Here is a 22,808-nt window from a genome sequence, read left to right on the forward strand (position 1 = left end):
TTTTGCTGTCATGGATTTCAGATCATTTTGCTTCAGGGAGTTGCCTACTGATGCCATTTTCAATTTGCAATTTGGAAGTGGCCCTATGCATCACTTGAAATATAGCTGATTTTCATCTTTAAGTTTATCTTCCATATAACAAAATCTAAAATCCAGTTCTTGGCTCCCAGGTATCATTTTAAAAACCACACTTTCTGGATTAACATTTCCTACACGTACATAAAATATAATAATTATATCTCTCGGTAATCAGACTGCTACATATGTATGTTTTTATGAACTAACCACTTACATTTAAACTAACACATTTAATAATTAGTGAATAACCTGATGTCTGTAACATTCTATCCCTGTTAGGTGATATGTAAGTTTAATAGTTATAAAATAATATTTAAGGGAATGATATAATTATCATATAAAGTTGGAGAACAATAAAACACACTGATAAAATAAATTATAAGAGATATTATAAATTACTTATTGATTATACTACAGAAAACTTGGACTGATGGGTACATAATCTTATAACATCATGGACAGGCTTTAAATAGAAATGACACCTCATAGCTTGTCTAACTAATCCTGTCATTGCAATAGTTCAAATAAATCATCATTTATAAATATTTTCAATACTTAATTGCTTGAACATTTTGAATATGGAAAAGGATAAAGTTAATGAAATTGGATTTGTGCTGACATATTTGTGAACATGGAGAATGTCTACTCCCTTATCCTGTTTCTTGGAGGACTTCCTTTTAAGAAATGATGGTTCTTAAACGGGATGAAGAAGTGATGCCACCTAAAAGGGATGAGAAAGCAATGTGGACTCACAATTCATAGTTACAACCATGCTAGTCAATTTAATAATGGCCAGGAAAGTCTCCAAGGATTAATATCAATTTAGAGCCAAAACCAAATCTAATAGTAGTTCTATTTGTTTATTTTAATTAAAAATGATGTATATTTTATGCTGCTGACTTGTGGGATTTTTCAGTAATTCATCTTAATGAGATATAAATATAAAATACACAGATAATTCTATAGTTCAATGGGTTTTAAAAAATTAATAAGGCCATATAATCACACCCTTATCAAAATGTAGAATTTTTATTGTTTCCTCGTGCGGCTTCCAGTCAAGTTTCCATACTTCCTACTCTCAATATTTTTCCTATCATCATAGATTTCTACTGTCTAATCCAGAGCTTCTTATAAATAGAATCAGACAGTGTATTTTGTTCTATTTTTCACCAAAATGACTCTCAGCAAAATCCTGGCATCTGTATTTTTACACAGATCAATAGTTTCTTCCTTCCTGTTCCTGAGTAAAATTATATTTTATAAATATGTCATAGTTTGTTTATCAATTTCCCTGATGATGAATAGCTATTGTTGGGTATTTCCAGATTTTGCTTGTTACAAATAAAGCTACTGTGAAAATTCTTGTCTAAGGCTTTCTGTGGTCATGTTTTTATTTATCTTTGATAAATAACTAGAAGTACAACTCATGTATCATAGTTTGAAGAAAGCATCAAACTGATTTTCAAAGTAGATATATGCTTCTCATAGTATCAAACTGATTTTCAAAGTAGATATATGCTTCTCTCAGCAGTTTGTGAGTGTTTCAGTTGCTCTAAAACACCATTTAGTGCTGTCAATATTTTAAAATTATCATTCAGGTTGTGTGTAATGTTAAATCATTATGGTTTTAACTTTTCATCTCTGGTAACTAATGATATTGATCAAATTTTTCATGTGCTTATTGGCCATTTGAGTATCTCCCTTTATGAAGTGTTTGTTCAAAGTTTTCCTGCATGGGTTTTGCTCAGTATAATGCTATTAGTAGAGAGAGGAAGAAGGCTAGAAACTAGAATATTGAAAATTTTTTCTGTGCTATATAGTAATATCCAAATTTTTGCTCTATACTTTTGAACTTAAACTGTGTCCTTGGTTTATCTGATCACTGGGGTTACAGAGAAATACCTACAGGTCTATATAATTTATATATTTCTTTAACTTTTGTTTTAAATTCAGGGGTGCACGTGCAGGATGTGCAGGTTTGTTACATAGGTAAATGCCATATTCGTTTGCTGCACAGGTCATCCTATAACCTAGGTGATAGCCCAACATCCATTAGCTATTCTTCCTGATGCTCACCCTCCCCCATGGACTCCAACAAGCCTCAGTGTGTGTTGTTACCGCCAATGTGTCCATGTGTTTTTATCATTTGGCTCCCAGTTGTTAGAACATATGGTGTTTGTTTATCTGTTTCTGCATTAGTTTGCTGAGGATAATGGCTTCCAACTCCATCCATGTCTCTGCAAAGGACACAATCTCCTTCCTTTTTAGGGCCACATAGTATTCTATGATGTATCTGTACTGCATTTTCTATATCCAATCTATCATTTATGGGCATTTAGGTTGATTCCACGTCTTTGCTGTTGTGAATAGCGCTGCATGAATATACACGTGCATGTATCTTTATAATAGAATTATTTATGTTTCTGTGAGTATATGCCCATAATAGTATTGCTAGGTCAAATGGTATTTCTTCCTTTAGGTCTTTGAGGAATTGCCACAGTATCTTCCACAATGGTTGAATTAATTTACACTCCCACCAACAGTGTTAAAGCATTTCGTTTTCTCTGAAAGCTTGCCGGAATCTATTGTTTTTGACTTTTCAGAAATAGCCATTCTGACTGGTGTGAGATGGTATATCGCTGTGGTTTTGATTTGCATTTACCTAATGATCAGAGATGTTGAGCTTTTTTTCATCTGTTTGTTGGCCACATGTATGCCTTTTTTTGTGAATTATCTGTTCATGTCCTTTGCTCACTTCTTAATGCAGTTGTTTGTTTTTTTCTTGTAAATTGGTTTAAGTTCCTTGTAGACTCTGGATATTAGACCTTTGTCAGATGGATAGGTTGCAAAAATCTTCTCCCATTCTATAGGTTGTCTGTTCACTCTGATGATAGCTTCTTTTGATGGGCACAAGCTCTTTAGTTGAATTAGATTCCATTTGTCAATTTTTGCTTCTGTTGCAATTGCTTTTTTGGTTTTTGTCATAAAATATTTGCTCATGAAAGTATCTTAAATGGTATTGCCTTAGTTTTCTTCTAGGGTTTTCATAGTTTGGGGATTTACATTTAAGGCTTTAATAAATCTTGAGTTAATTTTTGTATTTGGTTTAAGGAAGGGGTTCAGTTTCAGTTTTATGCATATGGCAGGCCAGTTCTCCCAGCACCACTTATGAAATAGAGAATCTTTTCCCCATAGCTTTTTCTTTGTAAGGTTTGTCAAAGATCTAATATCTGTAGTTGTGCAGTCTTATTTCTGAGTTCTCTATTCTATTCCATTAGTCTATGTATCTGTTTTTATACCAGTACCATGTTGTTTTGGTTATTGTAGCCTTTTAGTATAGTTTAAATTCAGGTAGCATGATAGGCCCAGCTTTGTTCTTTTTGCTTAGAATTGTCTTGGCTATTTGGGCTCTTATTTGATTTCATATGAATTTTAAAATAGGTTTTTCTAATTCTGTGAAGAATGTCAATGGTAGTTTAATGGGAATAGCATTGAATATATAAATTGCTTTGGATAGTATAATCATTTTCATGATACTGATTCTTCCTATCCATGAGCATGGAATGTTTTTCCATTTGTTTGTTTCACTTCTGATTTCTTTGAGAGTGGTGTGTAGTTATCCTTGAAGAGGTCCTTCACTTTTCTTGTTAGCTGTATTTCTATGTATTTTGTTATCTTTGTAGTAATTGTGAATGGGAGTTCATTCATCATTTTGCTCTCTCCCTGCCAGTTGTTGGTGTATAGGAAAGCTTGCAGTTTTAGCACATTGATTTTGTATGCTGAGACTTTGCTGAAGTTGTTTATCAGCTTTAGAAGCTTTTGGGCTGAGATAATAGGGTTTTCTAGATATAGAATCGCGTCATCTGCAAACAAAGACAGTTTGACTTTATCTTTTCCTATTTAAATACCCTTTATTTCTTTCTCTTTCCTGATTGCCCTGGCCAGAACTTCCAAAATTATGTTGAATAGGAGTGGTGAGGTAGGGCATCCTTGTCTTGTGTCAGTTTTCAAGGGAAATGTTTCCAGCTTTTGCCCATTCAGTATGATTTTGGCTATAGGCTTGGCATATACATTTCTCATTATTTTGAGGTATGTTCTTTCAATACCTAATTTATTGAGTTTTTAACATGAAGGGATGTTAAATGTTATTGAAGATCTTTTCTGCATCTATTGAGATAATCAGGTGGTTTTTGTCTTTATTTCTGTTTATGTGATGAATCACATTTATTAATTTGCATATGTTGAATCAACCTTTTGACCCAGGGATGAAGCCAATTTGATTGTTGTGGATAGCATTTTGATTTGCTGCTGGATTTGGTTTCCCAGATTTATACTCTTTTTTAATGTGTTTATCCCCACTGTGTCATTGGTAAAGATTCTTTAGAATTTAATAATTTAGCATATTTTCCATTAAATTAATATTTAAACAGATAATATATATTTATTTGATTATAATTTTTTATGTAATACTTACATAATTATATTTTATATACTAACAATTTGATTTATAATATATCTAATTCCATTGCAATGAATTGTCTTTCAAATGCTTTACCATGGTTGTGTGTCTGAATTAAACTATTTTTGATAGTTTATACTCAATACAAAGCTTATAAATGGAATAATCTTCAATTATTTTTGTTATACAATATTAATATAGTATACAGGTTATTAAGATTAATGCATTGCACATATACTGTTAGTAATTCGTGAAAGCTGACATTTGATGTTTTAATCATTCACAGATTCTAAAGTACTTTTTTGTAGTACTTTCAAATGTCAGGTGAAGAGAATATTCAGAAATGCTTTCTTTAAACACTGAGATTTCTGTTCTATTCAAATGATGGTTGCAACCGTACATATAGCTATATGAAAACAGCTGTTGGGAGAAGATGGTACCAAAAAGCAGAGATAGGAAGTAGAGGGATTTTTGAGTGCTTTCAATTTTCAGTATCCAGTTATCTCTTAGATCCATTTGCACCCAGTCCTTTATATGGTGTGGTTAAGTGAGTCAATAGTTTTCTTTTCTTTCTTTTTTTTTTTCTGCAACGGAGTCTCTCTCTGTTGCTCAGCCTGGAGTGCAGTAGCACGATCTCAGCTCACTGCCACCACCACCTCCCAGGTTCAAGCCATTCTCCAGCCTCAGTCTCCCAAGTAGCTGGTATTACAGGTGTGTGCCACCATGCCTGGCTAATTTGCTTATTTTTAGTAGAGACAGGGTTTCACCATATTGGCCAGGCTGGTCTCAAACTCCTGGCCTCAAGCGATCCACCTGCCTTGGCTTCCCTAAGTGCTAGGATTACAAATGTGAGCCACCGTGCCTGGCCTATGTCAATAGTTTTCTATTTTGCCTAAATTTATCATGTTTTCTGTTTTATTTATGTATTTCACAGTCACATATAGAATATTTGCTATGTGCCAGGCACTGATTAAAAAATTTGGGAAGATTAACCCCAAACCAACCTATGAGGTACAGACTATTATTTCTCCAAACTTTATAGGTAGAAAGCTCAAACATCAGAGAATTTAAGTAATTTGCATTTTTTTAGTTATCTATAGCTGCATAATGCTAAACTTACAGATCACCTTAAACTTAAAAAGTCAACTACGTATTTGCCTATAATTCTGTATGTTAGCACTTGGGCTTATCTGGAAGGTTCTGCTGGTTTTACCTGGGGTCACTCATGCAACTTCAGAACCTTGGCAGCTTTCCTGGGGCTTACTTGTCTCACGTGGTTGTACATACATAATTGTCAGTTGATTCTGGCTGTCATCTGCAGCTCCTTTGTTCTTCTCAAGAGGGCTGCTCATTTCTAGCTAACTAGTTCTAGATTTTCTACGAGGTAATTTATGGACGTGTTACTGGAGGATGAGAGTAGAAACTAAGCCTTTTGAAGCTTAGGCTCTAAAGCTTAGCAACATTACATATTTTATATTCTCTTTTTCCAAGCAAATCAAAATGCAAATTCAGATATATGGATGGGCATATAGATTACACCTTATTATGCAGAAGTCCTATAGCTACATTCCAAGGGAATGTGCACATAGGAAACAAGGAATTATTGTGGCCAGTTTTGCAGACTTCTGCTACACCAAAGTTACATAGCTAATGATTGGTAGGTCTTGGAGTCCATGGTTTTAACATTACATTGTGATGCTTTCAATGTAAGCCCGAGTCCTCACTTAGATCCTGTATTTCCCTTCATTAAAAGAATATCAAAAATGATCTAGTGTTTCAATATATTTTAACATGTAAATTAAATTATATTATGTAATTATTAAGTTATAAAATTATACACATATGCAAATACACAGTACTTTTATTATTTTACTTATCTTTTTTGAGATGTTTTTAACTATCAGTCCATATATTCAATTGTTGTATTAGAATTGTATAAGAATTTACAACAATTTGGGGTATTCATAATACCCCAAAGAATGCAACAATAATTCTTATAAAAATTATATAAAATTCTTGTATAAAAATTTATGTTGCATTCTTCCGGGTATTATGACTAGAATCTTTCTAGCAGTGTTTCCTTATAGAAATCATTGAGGAAATAAGCTTAAGATGTGATATAGATTAAAAGAAAAATATTTCTTTTTTTTTTATATACTTTAAGTTCTAGGGCACATGTGCACAACGTGCCGGTTTGTTACATATGTATACATGTGCCATGTTCGTGTGCTGCACCCATTAACTTGTCATTTACATTAGGTATATCTCCTAATGCTATCCTCTCCCCCTCCCCCGACACCATGACAGGCCCCGATGTGTGATGTTCCCCATCCTGTGTCCAAGTGTTCTCATTGTTCAGTTCCTACCTATGTGTGAGAACATGCAATGTTTGGTTTTCTGTCCTTGTGATAGTTTGCTGAGAGTGATGGTTTCCAGCTTCATCCATGTCCCTACAAAGGACATGAACTCATCAAAAGAAAAAGATTTCTTATGGCTAGATCTTCAGTGATTCAGAGACCACACTGTATTAGAGCATTGAAGTTTTGTTTGTTTGTTTAACAAAAGTAATTATAAAGCCCACTTCTGGAAATCTTTTTATAGTATATCAAGGTAGCAAATACAATACTCTTTAAATATGCCTTACTTAAACATATTATTAATTCCATTTCTTGAGCTAGATTGCTTATTTTGAGTCAAAGTTCCATCAATTACTAAATGGGTGAATTTGGGTAATTTTCTTAGCCTCACTAACCCACAATATCCCGATCTATATATAGCATTTTAGTCGTAACTTTTAGATAGATAGATATTTTCTCTCATTTAATTATTTATTTATTCATTTAAATGATGTGTTTAACATGTATGGCATATTGTTTTGAAGTATGTATATATATATAGTGGAATGAGAATAAATATAGCTAGTTAACATATTCAGTACCTTACATCTGTAATGAGAACTCCTTACATCCACTCTCTTAGCATATCCCAGGAATACAATGTAGTTTTAACTATAGTCACCGTGTTGTACAATGGAATACAATTTGGCCATAACAAATCAATATTTTCTTTATGTTAAAGTTTGTTAGGACAGTATAGAGAGAGCACTTACAACAGCAGTTACTAAAAGTGTTCATAAATGTTGGTAATTAGTATTGATATTTTCTGTATGAAATTTTTTTTCAAAATTTCAAGCCATTTCTTTTCTTTTTTTCTTTTTTTTCTTTTTTTTGAGGTAGAGTATCACTCTTGTTGCCTAGGATGGAGTGCAGTGGCGCATTTTTGGCTCACTGCAACCTCCGTTCCCAGGTTCAAGTGATTCTCCTGCCTCAGCCTCCCGAGTAGCTGGGTAATTACAGGCGCCCAACACCACACCTGGCTAATTTTTGTATTTTTAGTAGAGACAGGGCTTCACCATGTTGGCCATGCTGGTCTACAACTCCGGACCTCAGGTGATCTGCCTCCCAAAGTGTTGGGATTACAGGCATGACCCACCACATCCAGCCATTCCAAGCCATTTCTAAGCTAAGGATAAAACTCTTCACCAAAACTTTTTATAACTAATAAAAAGCTTTGCATACAGTATTAACTTAATATTAACCTGTTGATGGGGATGCTGGATTTAGGTTTATGAAACTTTCTAAGCACTTTTTATTGGTGTAATTATTACGTTTCTAGGACACTCACATTTTCATGTTATCAATATTTAAGTTGGTTGTGTTGTTTTGTGATTGGCTAATTGCCCTCCTCCTACTTGGAAAATGTTAGAAATAAGTAAGAAGTACTTTCAGTGATGTTAGACAACTAGGAGCAAGGTAAGGCTCGTGTATACCAATGCTCTGCTTTCTCATTTTTTGATCTGGTAAAAACAAAAAAAAAATTAAAAAAACAAATTTTTTATCTCTTCTGTTAATATAAAATTCATTCAATGAGGTTTGATTTTTCAGATTATTAAAGATTTTGAATACAAATAGCATAGTGTGTAAAATATCTCCTCAAAGACTGTACATCATAGTAAAAATTTACAGTTACATATTTTGTAAATGGCAGGAATAATATAATTGGATATAGAAAAAGATTGTATTTAAATAAAGAGGTGTCATTCATTCAGAATTTTATTTAACTTGGAATCTGCCTAGTCTGCTGAAGCTGCCGTAACAAATGCCATAGACTGGGTAGTTTAAACAACAAATTTATTTCTCACAGTTCTAGAGCCTGAAAATTCCAAGATCAAGGTGCCAGCCGACTGAAGATTAGGGATTGTATTCGTTTTCATGCTGCTATAAAGAACTACTTGAGACTGGGTAATTTATAAAGAAAAGAGTCAAAAAGAAATTGACTCACAGTTCTGCAGGCTTTCCAGGAGGCATGTCTAAAGAGGCCTCAGGAAGCTTACATTCAGGCAGAAGGCAAAGAGAAAGCAAGCACATCTTACATGGCAGGAGCAGGAGGAAGAGAGAGTAAGGGGGGATGTGCTACACTTTCAAACAACCAGATCTCATGAGAACTCTGTCACTACACAGCACTAGGAGGATGATGCTAAGCCATTAGAAACCACCCCCATGATTCAATCACCTCCCACCAGGCCTCACCTCCAACACTTGTGATCACAATTCAACATGAATTTGACTGGGGACACAAAGCCTAACCATATCGTTCTGCTCCCGGCCCCTCCCAAATTTCATGTCCTTCTCAAATTTGAAAACACACTCATGCCTTCTCAACATTTCCCCAAAATGTTAACTCATTCCAGCATTAACTTAAAAATGCAAGTACAAAGTCTCATCTGAGACAAGCAAGTCCCTTCCATTTATGAACCTGTAAAATCAAAAACAAGTTAGTTACTTCTAAGATACAATAGGGGTAAATGCTCCCCATAAACATTTTGTAAAGAGTCAGTGATTTCACCATTCTTTCACTGCAGTTTCATTATAAATTTGAGGTTTGTTCTTGCTTTAACTGAATTCATGTTGCTCTGATGGGAGCTCTTTTCAAACTGATGTCTGACCCTTCTTATTGCCTCCGAACTAGATCCTTTTCAGACATATTATAACAAGTTAGTACAAGTTTATCGTGGTGCAGAAACACTTTAAAATTCATGAATAGTTTTTTCATATTACGAATTTTTTATGAATTTCTTGAAATATCTCAAATATGGGTGGAAACTTTTTATGTTTTACCAGAATTAAGTTTCTATTATCCTGAAGCGTAAGTTAAGATGCATTTTATAGTACCTAGGACAACCAAATAGAAAATAATTTTAAAAATTTGAAAAAATAACAGAAATACGAAAATTGTATACTAAAATATGTTTTTAATAATTCAGTAAAGGAAGAACAGAGCAACAATAAAGACATGATAAAAACAAAACAAATAGCAAAATAACAAATATAAATGTGACTCCATCAATAATATCATTAAATGTGAATACACTAAACACCCCATCAATGGATAGAAATTTTTAAATTAAGGACATATGCAGGACCCATTGCATACTTTCTTTGAAAGACAAAGCTTATGTGACATTGAAAGTAAAAAGTTTAAAGTAAAAGCATGGAGAAAATTACCTTACAAACACTAAAAAATAATAGAGTTTGAGTTGCTATACTAATATCACACAAAATGGATTTTAAGACAAAAAATATTACTAGAGACAAAGAAGGACATTCTGTAATAATAAACAAGTCTATATGTCAGGAATGGTACTTATTAGAATGCATATACACTTAATAAAGGAGCCCCAATATGCATAGATAAGAAATTGAGAGAGTTCAAAGGACTAGATAATTTAGCAGCCAAACTAAAAGATTTTAATACCCCATGTTCAATAAGTAATAGATAAATTAGACAATTAACAGTTCTATAGAATACTTGAAGCAACACTATCAACCAGCTTGACCTAATTGACAATCATAAAACACTTCATCTAAAGACTGTAAATGGAAAATCTATAGCTTTTAACTCCTGTATCAAAAAAGAGAAGAAAGTTTAAATCACCAACCAAGATTTATTTTAAGAAACTAAAAAACAAGAGCAAACTAAACCAAATCAAGCAAAGACAAGAAAGTAATAAAGATTAAAGCAAAAATCAATGAAATAGATACAGAAAATCAATGGAGAAAGCAATGGAAATGAAGTTGGTTCTTTTAAAATATGAACAAAGTTGACAAACTTTATCTAGAATGATGAAGAAAATGAAAGAAAATACAGATTTAAAAAATCACTATGACCTTATAGGACTGTAGAAATTACAAGGGATTACAAATAACTTTATGCCAATAAAAGTCAATTTAGATGACATGAAAAAATTCCCAGAGACAAAAATACCAAAATTGAATTTAGAAGAAAAATCACCTTTCACAAACTTGTGCAGAAAATAAAGGAGGAACACTTCCCAACTCATATATAAGCCCAATATTACCCTGATGCTAATGCTGGATAAAGTCATATTTAGAAAAGTAAGGACTAATATTCATCATGGATATAAGATGTAAAACCCCTTAAGAAAATGCCACTAAACCAAATTTAACAACACATAAAAACATATACACTATGACCAAATGGAATCTATCCCAGGAAATTGAGGCTGATTTAACATATTATAATAGATAAGTATCTATGTATATATATTTTATGTATTAATACCTATTTCATTCCATAATATATGCAAATATATGCTGCATATATTTATTTAAATTCATTTATATATTTACATATATGTATGTAATATGCATATATACAATATTTATATATGTGATTATGCATCTATATCAATATACCCATATTTAAATAAAATTAATGTTGATAATATATAAATAATATAATATAATGATAATTTTATAAAATTATATAAATACAATAACTAAAATATATACTTACATATATTTTGTATAAAATGGAATATATTTTCATATAAAATGGTAACATACTGTATTTATAGAATAATAGAAAATTATTACATGGTAATTTGAACACATGCACACAAATTATCCTACAAAATTCAGCATGCATTTAGTATAAACATTTAAAATTTTTTTATTTCTGAAGAATGACAGTTTAACTTGACAAAAATCACAAAAGAAAAAGTTAAATGTAGAAAATAATTTGTATATTTTTCACTTCAGCCTCTTGTATATGCGTAAGATTATGTAATTAAAGTATGTTACTATTTTGCAATAAGAATAAGAATGTGTTAGAAACAATTATAGTTTAAACAGATATTACAGTATTAATATTGGGAGTGTTACAAAACGATGATATATTCTGTCAGTTTAGTTGTCTAAAATTTGAAAAAAATGGAACAGTATAATTATTCCTCACTTTCAATGAACATTAATTGCAAATTTTTTGGAATATTAGGATTACTAAGATTAAAACCATTAAAAGCAATTTCCAATCATATAAAAATATTATCAAGTAGCAGATTGTTTAAATTGTAGACTGGGGCGAAACAAAACCAAAGTGTCTTTTTCTGGGAAAAAATAATTTGGAAAAAAAGTTATAATCATGTTTTAATTTATATTTAAAAATAAATTCTAGTGAAAGTATATTCTAATTTTTCTTAGTAATTGCACTTTAAGTATTATTTCAAAACACATAACTTTCATGATTTGCAAGTTTCCAAATACAAACTAATCATTTTATTAGACCTTGCAATAATTCTAGAGATAAATGCCAAGAAGGACTGTATAACGTAAACTGAAACTAAAATTCTAAGACCCCCATCAATGGAAAAAATCCCCCCTTCCCCAAAGAGACCCCACAGAAACCTTAAGAAGTGAGTTCCTGGCCATAATGGGAAGGGAGGTCAGACATGCCTCATTATATTCTCTTCTGCTTTTGAGTTTAGGCACAACAACTGACTAGCATTAATATTAAAATAGAGGTCATATGACGGACAAAGCAGATTCCTTGTGGTAATAAGATACCAAATTATAAACAAGATCTAAGGCTATGCAAGGCAAGTGTTAAGCCACACATGCAGGCCAATAATCTTGCTAAACAGGTCATTTGTGGCTGATTCTGACATAGCATCCTAATCTTAACCTTTTCCTGTTTAGAAAAATAATTTGCAGCTTACTGCCAATGCTGATTTAAATTTAAATAAACACTTTGTTTGATGATGAAGCCAATCTGACTATTTTCAATGTAAAAATAAAATATAAAAACTGTTCTTGAAGTTATTTCTCAAGAGAACCAACATCAGAATTGTCTATTTCAGAAAAACTAGATTCATCAAATGAATCTTTGGCCAACAACTGTTCAAGAATGATGTTAACATCACACATAGGAATGCTACATTTTCTAGGATTTGACATTTTCAGTGATCGATAATTATTATATTTTGTAAATGGAAATACCACTATTAAAATCAGAATCCTATAAGTAGAACGATGCCTTTTGTTTCCGAAGTCAGTATACTCAAGTAATGCAAAAATAATAAGAAAGCAGGATATTTCATGGCAAAGTTACCTCAGGGTAAATGCTGCAGCCACAAGTCTTTAAGGAAAAATGGAAAAGGATCAAACATTCCTGTCTGCTAATCCCAAGCTTTTAGACAAAGTTTTGTTCCTTTAACTACTTACAGATTAAAGAATCTCTGAATCTATCTCTGACTTAGAAACCTCTGCTTCAAGATGTCCCGCCTTTCTGGGCAAAGCCAGTGTATACTTTCCATGTATTGATTTATGTCTCTTCCTGTAACCCATGTCTTCCTGAAATATATAAAACCAAACTATAAACCAATTGCATCAGGCACACTTTCTCAGGACTCCTTGACACTGTTTCCTTGGGTCGTGGTCACTATTTGGCTCTGAATAATCCTCTATAAAATGTTTTACACAGTTTGGTTTTTCCATGAATAATTAGATGTACAAAGATTTCTATGATTATAAGCAAACTTTTGAATGTCTCTAATTTCTGTCTTCATACACACTAAATATACATATAACTCATATAGTTTATTCACTGCATATTGTTTTATAAATATATATCAGTTTTCCTTTAGAATATATGTAGTAAAGTTTAATATATCACATTTTAGTATCAATATTCTTGTACAGATGAGATGAATTTTTGAAATATTGATCATGAAGAAAAATGCTGAAGTTCATGTGGTTTACATTACAATTTCCAATATGTCAATGTAAACTAGGATCAGTGGGTCTTTCCAGTTGCTAATAAAAGGAAAAAATAATAGATTATTGGTAGAATTGGTAGAACAAATCTCTAACATATTCAACTGAACCTTAAATTTTATTCAGAGGTTTGGATCCAGATTGAAGAAAGCATATAAAGATCTGAAAAGCAGTAAAAAAAAAAAAAAAAAAAAAAAAAATTCAACAACGGATCTAACAATCACTGAATTAATCACTGATTCAGCTAGAGGTGGGAATAATGATGGAAAAGTGGAGTCATTCTGAGGATAATCAAATTATTAGAATAACTTATTAGAACTTAGTTAGAACCAAGTTCTATTATTTTGGATGTTCTTGTTTTCATCTGCTTATTTGATTACTTGTGTCTGTGTGTGTTTACCCATATTTTTCATAAAGAAGCAACAAGCCAAAGATGAACTCTCCTATTTCTCTATGTCTCTTTGACTTCTGTAAAAACAAATATAAGTGAAAAATAAGAGGCTTAATTCTATTTATTAACAATAAAGTAAAAGATTTCTCTCCCTCCCCTTTTTCTTAGAGCATTTACTTTAGAAAACTAATAATTGTAAGTACTTTCTCTTCTCTTTGAAATGTATATAAATCTGTTGGAAAACTAGATAGGCCCTTTGTCAGCTGTAGAACACAGAGTTATCTTTCTCAAAGACGTGGGAATCATTTGCCTGAAATGTAAAAATCAAGACGATAGCACCCCTGTCTCCCAGTTTCTGTGGGAGGGCAGGAGCCCAGCTTCACTGAGCACCTTGCTCCAAGTTGCAAAGCTACATTCCATCACAAAGATATGAAAGTATTTTTTTCCTCTGGATAAAGCCAATGAGCTATCACAGATGGCCTCTCTAATTACAGCTAAATCTAGGATAAATGATGCATGACAAATGGTGCTGTCAAGTTCTCTTACTTGAAGACTAGTTATTGTTTATCTTGAGAACATGAATGTAATGAGTTTTATGTGCTTGGCTACGTAAATGGGTAAACTTTTTTTCTTTGTAATCTCTTAGCTGATTGTGATGCTCATCACATCCTAATTTAATGCTTATTCAGTAATAAAACTTTTTATATTTTATTACACTGTGGAGGTTTTTGAGTTGGGAGAATATGTTGTTTTTAATTGTCATTTCCTAAAACTTCCGATAAAATTTACATTTGTAAGTACAGATATCTGAAGTATATGACAAATTAATGCCCTAATTAAGTGTCTTATGTTTCAAATAGACATATGAATGACATATTTGATAAAGTGTCATTTTATAAAACAAGAAGCCTACCTTATCAGGATGAATGAAATTCCCAAACCAAATATCTTTCTCCATGTATGAGCATTAAACTAGACATTATATATTCCATAAACATCTCAAATTCAACATGTCCAAATGCAAAGATGGTATCTCATCTATCCAAACCCGTTACTGGCCTTGTTGAATGCAATCAACCCTGACTCATGTCCAAAAAAGAAGCATTATGCTTGATAAATTTTTTTCTCATGTTTATCTCAAATCAATCATTGAAGAATGGTAATTGTACTTACACAGCTATAAAATCTATTAAATCTTCTCTATTGCCAGATTTATCATATTATTATAAGCCATCATCATATCACACTGGATTATTACAATAGCTACTTAAATGGTCTTCCTAAATTCATTCTTGTCCTCATCTTATCCTTCTCCATATTTTGGCTCAAGCTTTCTGCCCCCTCAACCACGCAAAATGAAAATATGGTTTTTCCAGGCTTCAATTTAAAACGTATTTTAAAATTTCTAATGTGAAATTAAACCAAATATTTAACATTTTTTTAAGAACTTTCTTCCTTTGCTTATATTTGCATTCTTAAACTTGTTCCATCCCAACCCATTAATTTTTCAGTTGGTGACATTAAGCTGCTTTCTATTTCTCACTCATTATGTTTGCTCTCCTTGCTTTTTCAAGCTTATAGCAATGTTATTTAGTTTATTGGAAGAAAATTTACCTCTACATGGTTGGTATCTACCCTATGTGTTCATAGTGCCCTTTACTTCAACTCTAATGACACTTATTTTGTTGTATTTTGAGTATCTGACACCTCTAAGTATGATCTACAAGTCTCTAAATTCCATACATAAAAATCTTTCTGTCCAGTTTATTTATTAACCTTATATTTGTTAGGCAGGGACTTTTCTCAGCCTCAAAAATAAATGTTGCAACCAGATTCTAATATTCTTGATCTCACAAAATTTACATCTTCTTAGAAGGTAAAAGACAATAAATTAATGAAATATATTTTCAGATAGCGATAAGTGCAAAAAAGGTACTAGAACAGTAATATTATCCTTCTGGACAGTATAATATTAGGAAAGTGCTTTCATCTCTGAGTTCATCTTCTGCTATAAAGGGGGTAATTACCCCCTCTGCTGGAAAGGGGGTAATTACAGCCTCTGCTTCACTTTTGTCTTCCACTTGTGAGAAGTGAATGAGAGGAATGTTTGTAATTTACTAAATATGTTGTTTGGTTTGGAGAAAATAGTTAATCTAGAAGTTGTTTATATTAGTTTTGTTAATTGAAATACTGGATTTCCAATTTCGCACATGCTCATGTGTATTGTCAGCTATATCTTTTGAAAGGAATCAGGTACTACCTTAGGTAGAATGATTAGAGAAAACCTCTCTGATGTTGTTTTTCCCTTATCTCACACAATTCCTGGTATGCAGAATGTAGGCAATAAATGTCTGCTTATAATTAGAATTCATGAACAATTAAAAATATTATTATTTTTGGATGGCAAACTGAGTTGTAGACTTGTGAAGATTTCTAGCAGCCACCATTCAAGACTTTTCATTCAGCTTCCAGTGTATTGAGAGGCCGCTAAACCAGCACTGGCAGCTTTTTAATTCTAATTTTATATTCTTTAAATTTCATTTTCAGGGTTTATGCTTGAAGTTATGAGTCCAATTCTCAGTGGTTTTCAGAAAGTGCTATGGTGTCTGGTAATTATTCCTTATTGGTATCCAAGACCTTGCTATTTCAGTTCTCATAATTTGTGAAAGTACCTGTTTATAACTACCTATGTAGAGTGCCTTCTGTTTCCTGTAGTACTTGCCTTGGATGATACCAGAGATAGATGCAGGAAACAGAGGCTCAAGTATAGAAATCTGGATTTTCTTACTTGGCCTGCTTAGAATGAAATGACCTGGTGGTTATACCTAGAGGATGACAATTGTGTAGTCCATGAAAACCAGTGGCCAAAAAAAAAGGTACTAAGAAAGCCATGGCTTCAGTGAATAGAGTGATTGTTATGTTAGAGTATTATGGTGAATATGAAAAAGATAAAAACTGACAGGTGGGCTAGCTGCTTTTGAAAAGCTAAAAGAAAAACAATTGCAAGCACTGGGCTATCAATTCACAGCTCAAGGCAGACATATATACATATCAAAGGTAATAAAGCCAGCCATCAGATGCAGTATTATCTTGTATATTATTGAGTTAAAACATAATTCATAAGTTTCTTTGTCTCTCATGTGAAATTTAAATCATTGGTTGAGAAAGAGCAGGGCTTGACAGTTGGTATGGGGTCATTTAGGTGGATTAATGTGGAAATGAGTTCTATGTGTCCAAAACCCCTGATTCTCCCTTGAGGTCTGTTCATCTTTTGGTAGAGACCTTTTAATTATTCACCTGATATAATTGCTTTGGACAGAAGTGCCAGTCTGTTTTACTGCATACTCCTACTACCTCATAGCCACTAGGCCAATAAGTAGATTTCTGATAAGTTTGTCTCAGGAGGCAAGTAAAAACAAGATCAAGATAAATATATAGATACCAAATATTAAAAATTTTTCACCATTTATATTGGCAAAAAACCTGAGCAGTTTATGTGAGAATTTATCCTAAGTGTTCCAGAAAGAGAAGAAAATAATGGATTAGGGCATTTTAATCAATATGATTATATTTACTTGAAATTCTGAATGTAATGCGCCACCTAGAGCAGTCAGGAGTGGTTCCAACAGTTGACTCAGTTGCTTTATTATAACAGAGTCTTAGAGTTGGAGGTGGTCCACACTAAATTGATATACTAGACAATTTCTTGACTTATATAACTATACATAATTTACAGGTGTAACTAATGACTAACTCTGAATACCTGCTTAACTTTGAGGATGCATAACGGCATGGTGTACCACCAGAGGTAATGCTTAGAGTCAAGTGGGAGAGTTTTGACATGAATCGTTTCACAGAAGATTTGGTGGTTAGAAGAAGCCAAGGATTAGCTCTTAAACCAGACCCTCCCCACGAGAGGAGAATAATAAATGCAATACTGCATTCCTGGGGAAAGTGCCGAGATTCAGGTTGGTTATTCCCATCACAGCTCCATGGAGTGTCTGTTTGGCCTGTACAGATGAAATATGGCAGGAATGGGAAACAAAGCACATAAAATCTGATGATGACCCCAACTGCTGTTCCAGATATAGTCTCTTTATAGGAGCAATTAGCATTGCCCCTGGCACCTATTACACAGCTATAAAGCTGCCAAAAGATTTTGTTCTCTACCAATAAGTAGAAAACACCAGCAGCAGTTGGCTTTCAACTTGTAATGACAGCACTAAACCTCTATTCTCTTTCCCCTTTACAGTTTTCCCTCATAATTTAGTTTGTGTGATTTCAGAGTAACTGAATATCTCAAAAGACATTATGCTGGCTCACCACATTGTTTACAAGCTGTTAAGACATGATAAGGCAGAAATAGTTGATAAACTCTAAAATTTGGCAAGACACATGCTTGCTTAAAGAAATAAAACCTATCAAATGTCAGGGGTTTTCTACTTTAGTCATGACTATTGGTGCTTCTGACTTGGCATGTATTAGGATTTCCCCTTTAAAGTGAAAGGAAAAGTTGATGCCCATTTCATTCTTTGGGACTAAAAGTGGGGCACAAATCTCATTATCCTCATTTCATTTGGCTTGGGAGGTAAGAGATGACAAATTGAATGTGTTCTCTTTTGCCAATGAACTTTTAAAGCTACAAGATTTCAGATTGGGGGTTTGGACCTCACATAGGCTCTGAGAACTGGCCCGTGCTGTAGTGAGCGAATATAGGTCTGCCGCATATGACTTGGCAGAGCCAACGACACTCAGAATTCCTGTAGCATATTAGTACGTGCGTCCAGTCTGTGGCCAGGTCTCAAAGAGAATTAGGTTGTGTGTCCTTAGAGCTTGGAGAAAATCCCTCTGGGCCTGAGGGTAGACTAAACACCATTGGCCTACAAATAAGCATACGAATTAAGCTGACCAGTGAATGGGCATTATCTAATCCATTCAATCAGAAATGTGTGACAGTAGTCGTGTACCACCAAGTAAAAATACTGTAGAGGAGAACAGCCTCAGTTTGTCCTGAAATCACACATAAGATGTCCAAACTCATGGATCATGCTCCCACAGTGCCTATTCTCATTACATTGCCCTTCATCCTCAGCCCACTACCATGGCCTCCTGGTGAGTTTGCCATGACCAGTTAACTGAGGAAGACAACATTTTAGTCATCTTTACAGATAGTTCTGCATGATAAGCTGACACCAGCTGGAAGTTGAAAGCTACAGGATTAAAGTCTTTTTAATGAGGATAAAGCATTGAATTTACAGTGAAAGAGGGGAATCAATGGGCTGATGAGCATGGATTTCACTGCTTTTACTCTGTTTTGCTTTTTCTCAGCTCTTGGTAACCCTTGGCCTTTTAGGATGTTAGGATGACCTTTTGAAAAATGCAGAGTCCAGCTACCAAGGAAATGAAAATAGGCCCACATTTTTTCATATCTAATACTCCACACGTAAATCAATTTATTCATTTCCATAAGACATCGTGTTTTGATGTTTGAGGAGTCTTAGTTCTCAGGTGCGATGGTCTAAATTGTACTTTCCACCCTCACCTAAATTCATATGTTGAAGCCCTAACCTCCAATGTGTTGTTATTTGGAAATGGCATTGGGGAGGTAATTTAGGTTTAGTAAAGTCATGAGAGTGGGACCTTCATGAGGGGATTAGTGCCCTTATAAGCAGAGACACCAGAGAGGTTGCTTGCTCTTTCTCTCTGCCATATGAGGACATAGAGAGACGGCAGCCATCTACAAGCTAGGAAGAGAGCCCACACTGGAATCCAACCATTTTGGTACCATGATCTCAGACTTCTAGAATCCAGAACTGTGAGAATATATATTTCTGTTTAAGTTATCTCGTATCTGATATTTTATTATGGCAGCCCAAGCAGGCTAAGACATTATTCATATTTTTTTCTTGCCATTTATATCTTTTTACCTCTTATTTTATATACGTTGGTGGTAATGAATGTGAAAATTTAGTTCCTGGAATAAAAGGTATTAGAGTTGTACTAGATTGTAATAGGCATAGAATATGAATGAGCATCACCAGGGTACTGATGAAATTCTGTGGCCTGTTTCAGTGAGAGCCAGTTTTGGCAGCAGAGAAGTCTTCTTTATTATGATTTTTGATCCCTTTCCCATGACTGTAAAGCTAGGACACATAATTATATTAGTTACCTTGGAAGGAGTGTGTCTCCCAGTGGGTCAATTTTGTGTTGTATGGGGAGACATTTCTGAAGTTGCAACTGCAAACTTTTTTCTTCTGCCCCTGAAAATATTTTATGTACTTGAGAAGTAAAAAAAATTTCTTGCATGAAAATTTTGAGTTTCTGCTTTGAATCATTACTGAAAAATTAAATAAGCTAATTTTGCAGTTTGGCAGAAAAAATGCAAGCAAATGAATTGAAATCAGTGAAAATTCCATTATCAGGGAAAATCAAGAGATAATCAACCATTATTAAAATATTTTGTTATAAATCTCCAAAAGATTTTAAAGGTACAATAATATTTTCAATGACAATTATAGTCTACTTTAAATGCTGGTAATTACCAGTGTACTTTAAAAGGACTGGTTTTCCAAGGATTTCTTTTTTTTTCCCCTCTTAGGACCAGGAAGTTATAAAAAATATGTCAGCTAAAACTTTTGAAATTACAATGTAATTACTAAAGTGTAAAACAGGAAAAATTATCCTGACTTCTTTTTCTCTTTTCTCTTTATTCTCTCCTTGCTGGTTCAAAAATTTGCCATTGTTTCCTTGTTACCTTTCTTTTGCTTCTGTCACCAATGCAGTTATCTTCCTTCCCTGTTTTCTCCTATCATTATAAGAAATCTTTAAAGCTTCATTTTTACTTTTTTTTTTCCTGAGCAGATGATTATTTGTTACTACATTTTTCAACCTCTATCAAGCCATAAGAAACTGAGCCAGCTCCAAATTGCCAATGTACCAATTTTTTTAAAAGATATTTTTCACTTCATAAATAGATCAATGTCAGAGTTAGAATTTCTACAGAACATTCATAAAATATTGATAGTGAAATCCAGGCATTTCAATATTTTCATATCTCAATAATAAAAAACTTCAGGCCAGGCACGGTGGCTCACGCCTGTAATCCCAGCACTCTGGGAGGCCGAGGCAGGCGGATCACGAGGTTACGAGATCGAGACCATCCTGGCTAACACGGTGAAACCCCGTCTCTACTAAAAATACAAAAAATTAGCTGGGCGTGGTGGTGGGCACCTGTAGTCCCAGCTACTTGGGAGGCTGAGGCAGGAGAATGGCGTGAACTTGGAGGCGGAGCTTGCAGTGAGCCGATATCGTGCCACTGCACTCCAGCCTGGGCAACAGAGCAAGACTCCGTCTCAAAAAAAAAAAAAAAAAAACTTCAAAATAATCTGTAGCTAAGCAGAAAATTCTGACTTTCTTCTTTATCGTCAGACTTGTTAACCTGAGTGCTGAAAATATGCAACAGCAGTATTAAATTCATTACATAGCCCAGTGATCTGAAATTACTTTCAACATTGTAAAACTCTGTAATATCTACTGCTTTACTCATACTTGGACCTTTGGTACAGTATATAAAAACTTAGAGTTTCAAGTATACTTTGACATTATTTTACTTGGAAACAACTTCTAATTTAACAAAAATATTTATTTGGACTACATACAGTGTATACAAGGTAAATAATTATAATAGAAATATATTACACGTTCTTATTTTAAATGCATTTTACTGTTTAAGAAATTTATATATGTTCTAGCATGTAAGTAGCAACATTTTCAAAGTGATTCAGTCATTTTCTTAGTTACTTCTAAAACATTGTAACAATTCTCAAAATCCTATATCTTAAATTGTATTATAATACATTTATAAAATTTGAACTGTTCGACATCAAATGTAAGAAACAGAGATTTTTAAGTCTTAAATATATCAATGGTGCACTGATTTATTAGAGTGTGGTCATAGTTTAAACCCGATATTAATTTTTTTGCTTTTAAAATTTATTTATGTTTCTTTTTAATGAATATAGTTGTATAGCTTTTCTTTTATATTATTTATAGCCATACACTTTCTTCAGAGATTTATATTTTTAAGTAGACCATTTCAATTACTTTCAGTATGGAATTATGCTTTCCAAAACACAAGCAATCTTATTTTTTTTTTAACCAATTAGCTTTGGTTTTCCCCAAACAAGTATTTGTGTAGTTAATGTATAACCGCAGTACAAAGTTTTGATGACAATCTTATTCAACATAGCATGACAGACGATATAATGTATTTCTGCATTTTTGGAGGTTTATTTTCAAATGGAAAGACAAAACTGTCAAACGTCTTCTCCATTTCTTAAAACAACTAGAGTTTTTCTAAGTTTGAGATGCTGTAAACAGAAAGCACCATAAACGTGTTATGTACACAGAGAGACAGGAAGGGGTGCTATATAATATGAATCTTAAGGTGGTTAGTGATTCATTTGCTAGTGCTATCATAACAAGTACAACTAACTGAGTGAGTTAAGCAACATTTCTGCTTTCTCACAATGCTAGAGGCTGTAAGTCCAAGGTCAAGGTGTCAGCAGGTTTAGTTTCACCTGACACCTCTATTTTTAGCTTGCAGATGGCTGTCAGTTACTCTGCATATGAATAGCCCTGTGTTTCTTCCTCTTCTTATAAGGACACTTGTTTCTATTAGATTAGGACCCCAACTTCTTTATCTCATTTAACCTTTATTATCTCCTTTAAGGCTCTCTCGCCAAAT

This window comes from Symphalangus syndactylus, chromosome 9, assembly GCF_028878055.3.
Source record: "Symphalangus syndactylus isolate Jambi chromosome 9, NHGRI_mSymSyn1-v2.1_pri, whole genome shotgun sequence".
Lineage (NCBI taxonomy): Eukaryota > Metazoa > Chordata > Mammalia > Primates > Hylobatidae > Symphalangus > Symphalangus syndactylus.